Here is a 14,149-nt window from a genome sequence, read left to right as displayed (position 1 = left end):
TTGTAGTTTCATGTTTCTTGTTGAAATAAAAACTGGATGTGGTTCATGTTACCACATCTTCCTCCACCTCTCCCATGAGCTGCTCACTGCTTTGTATTCATATACCTGGAATTTTTAATCATCTTTCACAGATCACTCAGTTTCAGCAGGTTGCAGCTGATGGTGCTATTTTGTTTTTATGCATATATCATCTTTATTTTAATGTGTCCTACTTATATTTCAGGTGTTTATTAGGGTGTAGACCAATGTGTAGTTCAGATTTTAATCAACCCCTTGTGAAAGTCATTTTCTCATGCTGTATAATGTGCACTAAACGTAAATGTAAAACTCAGCTGAAGCTCCACTTACTCAGCAAAACCAAAAATCAGTAAGTTCAATGATGAAAGATTATTTTGTTAGTTGCAAATTATATTTTCACAAATTGCTGAATTATTGAATTATCTGTTGAAAAACATCAGATCAGTTTCATGTGTGAGTCAAGAATTGGAACTCCGTTAAGGTGGAGTTTAGAAGAACAGGCCACCACAGCAGTACATTTTTACAGTAAACCTTCCTTCCCATAGAATTAAAAAATTGGAATAACAGATTGACCTCCTTAATATTCTTGAGCACAGTTTTTTCCTCTTACAAGAGAAGACATAAGACTCATGTACAGCCCTGTGTATGTACTCTGCTCTATGGGCATGTAGAAATCCCTGTGTGTGTGTGTGTGTGTGTGTGTGTGTGTGTGTTCGTGTCCATGTGTGTAGGTGAAAATCCTGTTGAGTCATAGAAAAGCAGCCTCCTATCACTAAAAAAAACAGTGTGCTATCAACACACTAAATGTGTTGTTTCAGTAGTAATGTGTTTCATGTCAGTATTTAAAATAATACATGTTAAACACGTTTTGCATTACATTCACCGTATCCAACACATGCTGCAGTGCTGGTAACTCACTCATGTTTCTGTCACCACATCTGTTCCACAAGATTGGCTCCCAGCGGAGCGAATCATGATAAAACCCTCATATCAGCTTTGAAATGTGATGAAGCAAACAGAAGGTAAGCAAATCAAAAAGACTGCATGTTACATAAGCCCAAGCCTGTAACAGTGCATACACAGTGAACCTATTCACACTGACAACTCAAGCCAAGTTCACCACACAAGTGTTTTATTGTAGGTGTGTTGTAATGTGATTGCTGAGTATCGTCATAAAGTAGGTGTTAGGAAATGGAAAATGGATCCAAATAAGCCTGGCACAGTCTGACACCTATTAACTCACACTGGGCCTCATTTACTAATATGTGCGTAGAAATGTTCTTACTCGGCGCATTTTGCGAACGGAAAATTACCGTCAGATTCAGCGAATTTTGCTCTACTAACATGCATATGTTAGTGAATCAATATCATTCGAAATTGACAGGTGTGTGCCAGTTATCAGTAATTAGCATATTACCATTTCTCTATATAAGGAAAGCTCAGTTGGAGCAGTGCAGTAGTGGAGCGAGCTGTCTTTCATTACAAAGAGGGCTGTGATGGTAAAAATGTAGAAAAGCTTTACTGCTAGTGAAATGCAAACAATAGTTTCAGAGGTAGAAGCCAGAAAAGGCAGGTTTGGCTGGTAAACATGTCACTGGAACAACCATGTGGAGCCTGATTGTGAATCCTGTACACAGCCTGCATACCTGTTCCACCACTACCACAAAGTACGTTCATAACAAAATAAAAAGTTGGTAAATATGTAGATCTGAACTGATCTAAATAAATCTCGACTGGAGCACCGGGTGCACATCGTGTTTCATCTCTGTGCACAAGAGGCTGTGATGTAGTGAAAGCAGAGCGTCCCTCCCTGTACCACTACTGAACTGTCAGGCTGTGAGGACACTGAACAGGCTGCTGGTTAACCAGCTGCATATATCACAGACAAATCTGATGGGGGAAATTACTTGCTGTGACATTCCAATAAGGAAATTCCGATATATACATTAAGCTAGTGTCATCTAAAAGTGGGAACAGGACAGTTTTAATATATTGATAATTTCATTACATTTATAATGATGATTTATGGATTACAACGTCTTAGCTATTAAGTTTGTAATTAGAAAATAAATTGTGTATTATCAGCAATTTCACCCTTTTAAATGTATCTTCAGGCCTGATCATTTTTTAAATAATTGTGGTACTAATATACTGTTTACATTGAATAAATATCGACTACATAGTTTTTTAAGAATGTGGGACAATTATGATTTGTGTGTTTACATGGTCTAAGGGAGTTTTAAATTTGTTTGCAGAGTGAGAACAAATTCAGATAAGACCATGTTGATGAATCCCGGGTTTGTGCTTAAAGTTTTAGTTTAAGCACAGATTTGTGCGTATGCACTGTTTGTGAATGAGGCCCACTGTTTGTAATCTCTCCCTATTTCACCCAAAATGCGAATGATTACATATCGATCAACAACAACATTGTTGCTTTTTCTTTGACTTCAGGGCCCAGGCATTCTGAGGGATTCATTCATGAAAGACAGTTTCAGAATATGTTGAGAAGAAAGGAGAAGTCATCAGTCTATGTAGTGCTGCTACTTGTTCAATTAGGGTACTAATTCAGAGGCAGTCTGACTGATGAGAGTTTTTAATTATAATCATGCCACGCCTCTAGTGTGATAAATGACTGAATTAAGGGGCCTAAAGTTTGATAAATGTTGTTGATTGCACAGATCGGTCCAATCAAGGCCAACACATTATCTGTCAGAGAGCTGCAGTGACTGAGAGAGCTCTTCTGAGAGAGAAGAGCTGTGTGAAGGAACAGAGCTCAGGGAAGGTATCGCAACATTTGTTGGAGCTGACAACAAGATGAGTATCAGGGAGATGTCTTTGACTGAATCACTTTATCTTTTTTCTTTAACTTTTCCCTGTTGTATAACATCAGTGTCATTGTTTAGCTGAATGATAAAAGTGTACTACCTCATGCAAGAAAGGAGAGAATGTGGCAATTTCAACCGCATCTTGTGGTCTTTAATCAGCAAATGGATGGCTCAGTTGTCCTCACATGACCTATTGTCAACTCAAAATTTCTCAGTGGCGCAGTGCTGTAACCACTGTTATCACTTCTCATTACCTGGTGGACTGACCTTAGTAAAAATCTACAAGCTACAAAGCTAATGTTGCTAGCTGTAGATCACTACATTTCAGAGACTCAAACTGTGTCTTTGTAACAATCCTGGTAGCTGCATCTGCATGCTGATATTTGGCCAAGGCCCTTCAGACAGACGACTTATTCAGACCAATCCATGATTTAATGGAGTGGCTACTTGAAAAATAGGTCAATGCAAGCAAACAAACAAACACACCGACACCTCTGTTCCCAGGGAAGACAATACTGATGCACACTATGCAGGTGCCTTCATCTGTATGTGATAAGATAAGATAGGATATACTTTATTTCCCTGAGGGGAAATTTGACTTGGGCAATAGTGCTATATACAGCTACAATCAACCTAACCTACAATATGTAACCAACAAAGTATAGTGGTACATCAAAGACACAATAATAATGTACAGCAAATGTAGAAAATATATTTCAATCAGGACAGACAAGTGAATGAAGCAAAAAGAATTGTTTATTATTCAGATGATATTGATGATTAGGTGTTGTCAAAAGTATTTGACTCTACAGAGAGATTTTGAATTGAGGGACATCAGTCCTGAGCAGCAGCAAGATAGATCCCCCCATGGAGTCCAGACACTGGTGGTGGTGGCTGATGACTTCTGCTAAGACTGATCAGGCTGATGATGTGGACAAAAGCATTGATCTGGTTGTTTGTTGAGAAGTGCTATAGATGTAGGGAGGAAAGAAAGCTTAAATAGGCTGTTTTTAAATTTGCTGGCTCTGTAATATCTACCTGAAGGTAATAGTTGATATTCAGACTATAGAATGTCTGAAAGGTCCTTCAGAATTGATGTTCTCTCATTAATAGTGTGAGGGGACGGGTGCTCTTTCTTCCCTATCACTTTTACTGCTGTTTTCACCATATTGTTCATTCTTGATCTTAAATGGATTGCAAGGGTGTCGTACCATGATGTCATACCATATCAAATGATGCCTTCTAGCACAGTGTTGTAGAATATTAACATGATCTCCGTACCCACACTGAACAGCCTGAGTGTATAAAGACAGTGAAGTCTCTGAGCCAGCCTAGCACACAGATACTCAACTCCACTTTAGTTTATTGTCCATGTGTATGCCCAAATACTTGTAGGAGCACCTGTTTAATTTCCCTGGCACCACTGAACACAGGGTCATGCACTCTCACCTTTCTGGGGTCAAATATAATTACTTTAGTTTTGTTAACATTAAGAATGAGGTGGTGGCTGTCACACCAGACCTTAAAGGTGTCAGTCTCTCTATGGTACACTATGGTGCAGTCGTTACCTCATAGCAGGCTTAATATAATTGTATCATCTGAGAATTTGATGATTATTTGGATGTTCGCTTCTGATTTAATTTCTATAGTGTGAAGAGGATGGGTGGGCTCACACAGCCCTGTACTACAGTGTTTTACTTCATAGAGTGAGCTATTGACCTTTACCAGTTGGGACCTATCTGTTAAGAAAGAATAAAACCATATAATAATAATAAAAGGATTTACATGCATGTCATTTAACTTCTGGACCAGCAGGTGTGTTGGAGTGTATTAAAAACTGAACTAAAAAACGCAAATTAGAGTCCTCTGAATGCTTACTAATTAGGTGCGTCACACTGATAACAACATCCTCCGTACTCCGCCCCTGCATTTAATGCAAACTGAAGGGGGTCCAGACATGAAGCCACATCAGTCTCAAGCATGTTTACTATGACTCTCTCTAAACACTTCATCGCTACAGATGTTAAAGCAACCGGTCTAAAGTCATTGTTGGCAGATGACTTTTTCCAGAGAGCTGAAACAGTGTGACTGTCTAAGGACCATTGAAAAATAGGACTCCATGCCGCAGTTAGGTATGATGAGAAATTTTTTAGCAGGAAGGTGGGCAAGCCATCCGGCCCCATTTATTTCTTATTGCAGACTTTGCTAAAATGGTTTGTACCTGCTTTGGTCCAACTTCCAGCCTGTAAGAGGCATCAGTAGTGGTAATGGAGTCTAAGGTCTCAGCCCTCTCCTGAGAAAAGTCTTGTGTTTCAAATCTGAGAGAAAAGTCATTCAGTTTATGAGCCCTGTCTTGTTCATCCAGAGAGATGAGCTGTTTCCTATTAGAGTCCATGCTTATGTTTTTCATACTATCCCATAAGCTTTTATTGTCCATTGAACTGAAGCTCTGTTCAATTGCAGATCGATGTTTCTCTCTTGCTTTCCTCAGAAGACCATTAAGTTTTTGTGCTGTGGTCACGCCCATACAGTCTTTGTTCCTAAAAGCCTGCTTCTTTTTGTTAATACAGACTTTAACCTCCACTATAATATACAGCTTATTGTTGGGGAAGAGTAAAATGTCTTTTTTAGGAACTACATTGTCCACGCAAAACTTAATGTAATCCGTTATTGTATCTGTTGCCTCGTCAAGCTCCAAGTTATGAAAGATTCTCCAGTCGGTGCTAAGGAGATAACCACTCAATTTTTCCACACTGTCTTCAGTCCCCTGCAGTACAGTTTTGTGCTGGGGCTTGCTTGACTAGAGCGCAGATCTATATGTTGGCATGAGATAAGCAGTCAAGTGATCTGAGTTGGAGAGAGGAGGAAGAGCCTTGGCTTTGTAGGCACTTTTAATGTTCCCAAAGCATTTATCCAAAACTCTGCTGTTCCTGGTTCCACATTTAGCAAACTGATGAAATCCTGGTGGTGCAATCTCAAGTCTACAGTGATTAAAATCACCAGGAATGAAGATGGGAGCCCTAGGAGTGTGCTGGAGTTGGGTTTGAAAGCATTCTGCTGGACAATTTGCAGCTCTTATAGCATTTCCACTTGGAGGAATACTGTAGGAATTTGTGCATGGGGGTTCCTTATGTGATCCTTTCTGCTTGCAGGAGCTTGTTTAGATGGTCTGGTCAGTGAGGAGTTTGGGACTCTCACTTATATATTATTGGCCAACATTCCTGGGGCGTTGAAGAAAGAGCTGGTTGGTTGTTTAAGGCTTGTGCTGTCTGCCTTCGAAACATGCAGGGACTTAACCCACAAGTGTTTCTACATAATATTACCTAAAGGAAGCACATATAAGGTGAATAGTATTGGTCCAAGCACAGAACCTCGTGGAACTCTGTGTCTAACTTTTTCATGCATGGAGGATTCATCGTTAACATGTACAAACTGAAATTGATCTGATAAATTAAAATCATTTATTTATTTAAACCAGCTTATTTAAAACATCTTAATGCAGTTCCTTTAATGCCAATTAAATTTTCCAGTCTCTAATAGGATGTGATGGTCAATGGTGTCAAATCAGCACTAAGATCTAACAAGACAAGTACACGATCTCATGATCTTGTTTCATGATCTTGTCAGCACAGCCAGGTGTCTGGCTATGTTAGGTTTCTCTCATGACAATGAGGGTCCTCACAAGTATTACAAACTTCAGTTTGTGTGTTTGTGTCTTCGGGCATGTGCCATCTGCCACCTCAGTCAGACTTGGGATGTACCACAAGCAGCCTTTAAACACTGACCCTCTTTTGCTTTTATCTTATTACAATTGACAATTCAGCTACAGACCAAAAATGAATAAGTATTGTCATAATAGCCACAGATAACAATAATGATATTGTGTGTCAACCCTGTCTCCCAGAAATTATGTTTATATACTACTAAATTGTTTTCCCAATTACGTTGCATTGGCAAACAGAATCGCTGCCTGAATTCATAGCTACATTTTTTCTAATAAAGGAAGAGCTACATTTATATATCACACTGAAGTCAGTGGGAGGTGGTTTGGGCTGATGGCAGGTGTACACTATGCAGGATGTTGACACAGGATACACAGGTGTGTGTGTGTTAAGGTTTAGGCACCAAAAACACTTTGATTAAGGTTAGTGAAAGATCGAGGTTTCAATTAAATGTTAAAGACCACATTAATTAAATTGCTTTTTTTGTACTATGGCACACGTCTGCTCTGTATATCACCTGTCCTGTGTTTTCCTTTGAGAAAAAATCTGAAACCAGACGAAAGAAATTTATATTTTAAATTCTATAATTTCATGATGGTGTGCCCTACTTTTGCATTCATTTGATGAAATACTGTTCAGTTATCCTATGTTGTCCTATGTAGATGAAGATCTTATTTCAATACAGCCAATCAAATCGTTGCATAAAGCAGTAACGTGACATTCTATCATAGGCAGAGCAGATGGTTATACTGAGCCTGATAGCATCCTGCTACACAACACAAGAGCCACAGACTGAACTACAGCCCACATTACCTTTCCTGCTAAAGTCTCCTTCTTATCTAACTTACAATTATGAACATGTCTTGTCCTGCACCTTAGCTTGTTGAATGAGCCGCCAAACAAACATTCACTGAGGAAGAGTGCATTGCTAATGTCAGTTAGGAGGCTAGATAGCCAATTAGCTACTCAGTTGCAGTACATTAAACAGCATGTAAACATACCTGCAAATGTCACTTCAGTCCAGATGCTGATGTGGTTCTTAGTCTTCAATACCACTGCTAACAACACACTGTCTGCACATGACTTGTAGCTACAGCAGTTTGCTTACTTTGTCTCTCATTCCATACAGTGTAACACCAACACTGCCTGCCAGCTGGTGTCAATCAAACACAGATACTGATGTGCCCCTCCAGCTGACTGAGAAAAAAGGACCAATTTTGATATTTAATGAGAAAGAACTTTTTTTCCCCTAAACTGAGGTTGAACCATAGAAGCAGTTTATGGCCTTCCATTGGTTGATTTTGCTGCCAATCAAATGTGTCTGCACTCCTATTGGCTAGTTTTATTGCCTCCGTCTGTGTTTGTTTTCTCCTATGTATGCTTGTTCTTCTCTCTTGGGCAGTTTAACTGAGTGGGGGACGTTCCTTTGTCGCAACTCAGAACCCAGAAGCCCTGCCCTGCTGTAATGTGACAGTGTTTATATCAAACAGGCCCCGCTGCACTCAGACATGGAGCTGAGTGGCTTGCTGTTCGCTTGTGTATTCAAAGTGTATTAATATTAAACATGTCACATGTCCAAATTGCACCCAAAGAACTTTTGTCTCCACAGTAAATCATCTGTTGAGTGTTTTATGGTTGTTTATTTGTGCTTTAGAATGTAACTGCTGTTTAACAATCAGAAAATAACGTATTTCTATCATTCACAGGCTTTCCCTCTCTCAGAGAAAGCTTTCCAGCCTGTCTCTCTGTTACTCACTCCTGCTCTCAGCTCCCTCACCCTCTCTCTCTCTTTTTCTTTTGTCTTTTTTAAAATGAGTTGGGAAACTCACAACAAAGCAGAACCTTTAACATTATCAAACAGAGATGTGGTCCCCTCGTATCTCTCATGGCAGGATTATACAGCTCTGGGCTCTGACTGCATGATATGCAGTAGCAGAGCCCAGAAGCCCCACCCCACCGCTGTGATGCAGAGTGTTCGCTTGTTTATTCCCAATTTATTCATATTAAATGTGTCACATGTCCAAATTGCACCAAATTTCAACAGTGCACTCCCTTGTATCCCCAGCAATACACCTGCCAAGTGTTAAATGGATCAGATGAACGGTTCTCAAGATATGCAAAGGACAAACATACAGACAGACAGACAGAGAGACAGAGATTCCTTGTTTCATATAGAGAGATTTAAATGGAATTTCTAGGAAACAGGGTTGTGTGTGTGCAAAACTGACATTAGGACCTTGGGATGGCACTAAAGGAAAGCTTGTATTCCAAAATGCAAATGGGGCCTCATACATACATGTAGATTTGATAAATGTCAAGATAATTAGTTTATGATGTTTCTGGTGTCACCTACGGACATGGTCTCACCAATCTGATCACGTTTTCTATGTGCATTTACACCTTGCATTAACATGTTTTTCCTTATCCAGATATCCAGATAACAGAGTGCATGTTGATGCCTAGTGTAAATTTTGTTTTTATTGCTGGTAGGTGTGAATGTGAGCCTGTCTATATTTGTTGGCTCTGTGATAGAGGGCGTACCCACAGTTTACCCCACCTCTCGCCCAGTGTGAGTTGATAGGAGACCCATGAGCCGCAAACCCTGCACGCAATAAGCAGTTATAGATCATGAACACATTTATTTATCAAAATTCTCAGAGTAGAAAATCAGTCCTAACTGGAAATCACTGCTCTCGCACAATGAATTAATTTATATCATTTGCATATATGCAGCAGTTAGACAAAAATGTGAGGGATGCACTGATATTAAAATTCTCCAAAAAGCCGAAATCACAGGTTTCACATACAAATCTTAGTTGTGTGCACAGGTGTACAGTCCATACTATCACATGATAGTCAGTTATATCTTGGATTAGTGTGCAGTCAAAGTTAAAAAAAAACATCTCCACACTCAGAGCAGTAGGTCTCCTGCAGCCAGTTTTGTGGTAACTCCAGAAAATACTTTGCAGACTGGTAGCAAAGTTTTTACACACAGGCAAAATTAAGAGTATTACATGTACCTGGCAACAACAGAGTGGTATTAGGTCTCCAACAGCCAGTTTTGCAGTAACAAGCAAAACAAAATTGTTTTGCAAGTTACACCATGAGGATTACCTATAAACCTAAAATTGAGCTAGCAAAGTCACAGATAGTGTGGTGTACTCAACAAATTACTTCACGCAAATTACAACCAACCACTATCAAAACAAAGCATTTGTTGTGGTAGTTGGGAGTTCATCTCACCATACAAAAACATACAACACACTTTTACCTATAAAAACAAAGTTATAGAAGGTATTAGAGCTTATTACATATCTAATGTTACCATGAAGATGGGATATAGCAGACTGGTAGCAGAGTTTGGGGCACTCACCCCTACTTCTGGCGCCAGTGCTCAGAGGGATTCCTGAAGACAAAATCCTCTCATCCTCTGGTCTATTGTGCATCTATTGTGAGGTCCTTGACATGAGAAAGTTTGCAACAACAGGGTCTCACCATCTGTTCCACACATATACAAAAAACTACTTATCGTTACTTATCTACCCATAGGATGATCTGTTACTATTTACTACTTTTAAAGAGCTGTAGCCTACTCGACGCCTGAACTACAGCCATAGAGAATGGTAACCTATTATTCTGTTTGCTCTGTATATTTTGATTTTCATCTGATTTCCATCATTCGTTGTTTTAAAAAGCCATTTTTTACAGAAGCCATTTCGTCTATCACGGAGATTCCAACAGTAATTGAATTTGTGTTACCTGCTTACGGTGAGTTTTTATTTGTACTCTACGCATTTTGTGTGCCTATTTAATGTATTTCTGTTTACCTTAATGTCGTCTCTCTCTCTCCTGAGGTTTCTCTTGAAGACTTAGAGGGTTGGACAATGTTCGCACCAGGGTTATCTGCAGTGCATTTGGATCAAAGCGCAACGGTCCCAGTCAACCCAGTGGTAAACAACAACAGTCCAATCCCTGCAGACAGCTGCGGGGTAATTCATCCAACTTAAGAACAGAGGTCGCCAACTCCTTTAACTCTACCAGCTGACCCTCGGAGCCTGGTTAACCCAGTAGTAAACAAGGACACTCCAAACCAAGTGGACAGCTCTGATGCAATTCCACGGGTTGAAGAACAAAGGTTGCCTGCTCCTGTAAGTCAGCCAGCGGCCAGTCAGAGGCTGTGGAGCAGGTCTCATCCAGGGGGGAGACAAAACACAGATAGCAGCTGCAACAGCAGCAGCTCCAAGAGATCACACAGATCAGCCAGTGGTGGTAAGTGAAAAAATGTTTGAAATAACTAATCTGTGTCTGCATCCCTATGCCTGCACCATAGGGTCTTAGTTCATTAATGTTTTTGGTCCTATGTGGAACAAACAGCAGTGTATCAAATGTTCCTGTGTGACATAATGAACAAAAATGAAATGGTGACATCTGCTGGGTAGCTAATGATGTTACATCTCTATGACTGGATTATTTCTGAGACACTCTTACTGCTTATCTGTTAAAGGCATAGCTTTTAAGTCTAACTATTTATATATTTATGTAAAGTTTATATATTAATATTGTCTCATTCTATTAGTTATATTGTATGAGTAAAATCTGAAGTTGTACTCTATTTATATATCACTGGAAAATTAATCAATAATAATGATTCATATTCTATTTGTGATTTTTGTTTTTACATTGTTTTCCTCTGAAATATACAGAGGATTATTTTTAAATGTGTAAAACCTTAATTCATGGTGTTAGATTACCTAATATGCTCCTTTGTCTCTGTCTCTCTCTCTCACACACACACATACACACACGTCTTTATATCCTTGTGAGGACACTCATTGACATAATGCATTCCCTAGCCCCTTACTCTAACCTTAGCCATCACAACTAAATGCCTAAACCTAACCCTTACCCTAAACTGAACCTAAACCCAATTCTAACCTTAACCTTAAAACCAAGCCCTTTGAAGTTGGGAGGACTGGCCAAAATGCCCTCACAACACAGAAATGTCCTCACAACGCTGGTTTTCGACTGAAATTGGTTCTCTCAAAGATAGAAAGACATGCGCACACTTACACACATACACACAGAAAATACTTGCAGTCTGACACTCTCTCTCTCTCTCTCTCTCTCTCTCTCTCTCTCTCTCCCTCTCTCCAGAGGAAGCAGGAGGCAGTTGAATAGACACCACTGCTGATGCAGAAGATGTTACGACGAACACAGGACATCCTCTTTCTGATGAGTGAACCATATTGGGTCATGGCCAGGACTTTATCAGTTTGTAGCAGTCGTAGTTTGTGACATACGATATGCAAGATATTTTCTGTATGTACTGATTTGTAAAAACTTGTGTAATCAGGTGTGACATTTTTATGGCATCATGGTGAAAATTCTAAGGTTTTATCAGACGACCTATGACAAAATGGTTTAAATGAAGTTGAAGTGCCAGGATAGTTACAGCATCTAATAAACAAGTTAAACGAGCAAAACCCCTCGAGCTCTGAACTTTTTGATCCATTGAATACTATCAATGACTGAAAGCTTGGCTGAACTTGATCACTCACAAACTGTAGAACGCAAATGGAGTGATTCAGATCTCTTGACTGCAGTAGACAATGCTGTAAAGTGATTATCGGTACCCTCATATGCAGCTGCTCATTCAATACAGCAAGGAGTAAATGTAAATCAGACAGAATCCTCACAACATGGGCAGAATAAACCTCAGACTCTCTACAACGCACAGGAAATGTGGATAACGTAAACAATAAATCACCCCAGCCAAGGTTGGTGATGCAAAATAGATTAAACAACATTGAAATAAGGCACCTCAGGCATTCCTGTTTACTGATCATTTTATGGGGGTGTGATGGAGAGTTTACACAAGCTTCCTGAAAGGGCCTTTTTACATGCAAGGCATCAAGACATGATAAAATTGGAGTTGAGAGGCGAGAGACTGCGTGGTAATGTATCCATCATCTTAAGGGGTGACGCTGACATGATCTATCTGGTTTTCAGGCTCTCCTGGACTGAGCCATACAGTCCAACATGTCTGTTATGACAAACAGTACTCTAGAATTGGCTGCACAGATGATCCTTAACCCTTGAGACTGCGGTAAAAGAATGTCGGAAAAAAACCCTAAACAGCAAAATCATTAAAAATCGTAGAAAACCCTGATATCAAATTGTGTTGTGCCATCAATTTGGCTCATCTGCTTTATCCCAATCTCACTGACAGAGATGCCGGCATGTACAGTAGAGAGATTAAGAAAAAAGTGGGATTGAATGATGGCGATGACCTTTAACAACATCCCAAAATTTGAAAGGGCTTTGAATTGTAGAAAGGTAGTGTTTTACAGGGCTGATGGTGACAGGACCCTCTCTAAATTTTAGACCAGGGGGTGTTCGAACTGGTCATTTGCACAGAGTGTAACAGGACATGTGGCTCGCTTTCTGTTCCACCAAACACAAAGCGTACAGAGAGAGCCAGGTCTCAAAAATATGTCAGTAATTGCAAGGTGGAGTTCTCAGGGTGTTTCAGGAAACTTAGTAATGTATCCATCTTTGTCACAAATTTCCTACCTCCTAAAAGCATAGAGATAACTTCACCCAATGATAACAGATGTCAATTCAAATCATACTCAAACACCAGCATCCAATAGTTAGAGTGGATATCACATACCAATTGCATCTTCATTCAGCACACTTTGAACATGGGAGAAAAACAGATAGGATGCTACTTTATAGACGGCTAAGCCAAGGTTGGTATGAAATATGTATGGGAGTTTCTGGGTGGTTTTTACCACAGCTATGCATCATGTTTTCAGCCTCATGTGACCTGTCTTCTGACAGGCAAACCATTTGAAGAGTTGCTCTTGTCCACCATGGTGAGATTACAGACGTTACAGTCTGTCCATTGTATCTAAGTGATCATTATGAGAGAGCATAACTGGGTGGAGATGAAAAACTTCCATCAGGGGTTGAAGGATTTCCTCAAGCAATATGACACTCCTCATCCCCTGAAACCGCGCAATGCTTTTTATGGTGGAAGGACAAATGCTGGCTGAGATACACGGTGGTGTCCTGACAAATAGACCTACCGCTCAGAATGACCTACCAACACAATGTGCGCATGTGCAGAGCGAAAAAAAATGTTCCAGAGGGCATGCCCATAATTTTAAACTACCCGGGATCTTCATGGTGGAAAGAGCATGTTGTAGCTGCTGCAGGTGGAGCTCATTTGAAGTACTTTATATAAAGTTGGCTAGTTTTTTGCTATGAGCACATCACTCTCATACAGTTCGTATCTAGTTTTGCTAATATTTAGCACTCTATGGATATGCAAAAGTGGCGCAGTTTGCATAGAGTTAATATGCTCAACAAATACATTGCTAGAATAGCATTTCTGCCAAAAATGCTAGCTATGTAAGGGGCGCATTCACAAGGAATGGATTGTGGCTGCTGATTGCACCATGAATTGCACACATATGCGACTGTTATCTACCACGTCTCAAGGTCTGATTCACAAAAGATATTACACTAATGATATGACGGCACAAATACGCCCATAAAGTTTTGCCTCTGAGTGCAGTT

The 14,149-nt window shown here is 39.9% G+C and overlaps 1 long non-coding RNA gene across 1 annotated transcript; it reads left to right on the top strand.

Annotated features, from left to right (window-relative positions):
• The first annotated feature begins 8,190 nt into the window (after positions 1–8,190).
• Positions 8,191–12,062, top strand: LOC122966973. The gene is made up of 4 exons (XR_006398499.1): positions 8,191–10,188; positions 10,274–10,333; positions 10,433–10,834; positions 11,720–12,062. It is a non-coding gene; the product is annotated as an uncharacterized LOC122966973 (long non-coding RNA).
• Positions 12,063–14,149: the final 2,087 nt, after the last annotated feature.

This window comes from Thunnus albacares, chromosome 17 (assembly GCF_914725855.1).
Source record: "Thunnus albacares chromosome 17, fThuAlb1.1, whole genome shotgun sequence".
NCBI lineage: Eukaryota > Metazoa > Chordata > Actinopteri > Scombriformes > Scombridae > Thunnus > Thunnus albacares.
Note: the sequence above shows the minus strand (reverse complement) of the source record. Positions and strands in the feature narration are given on the sequence as shown.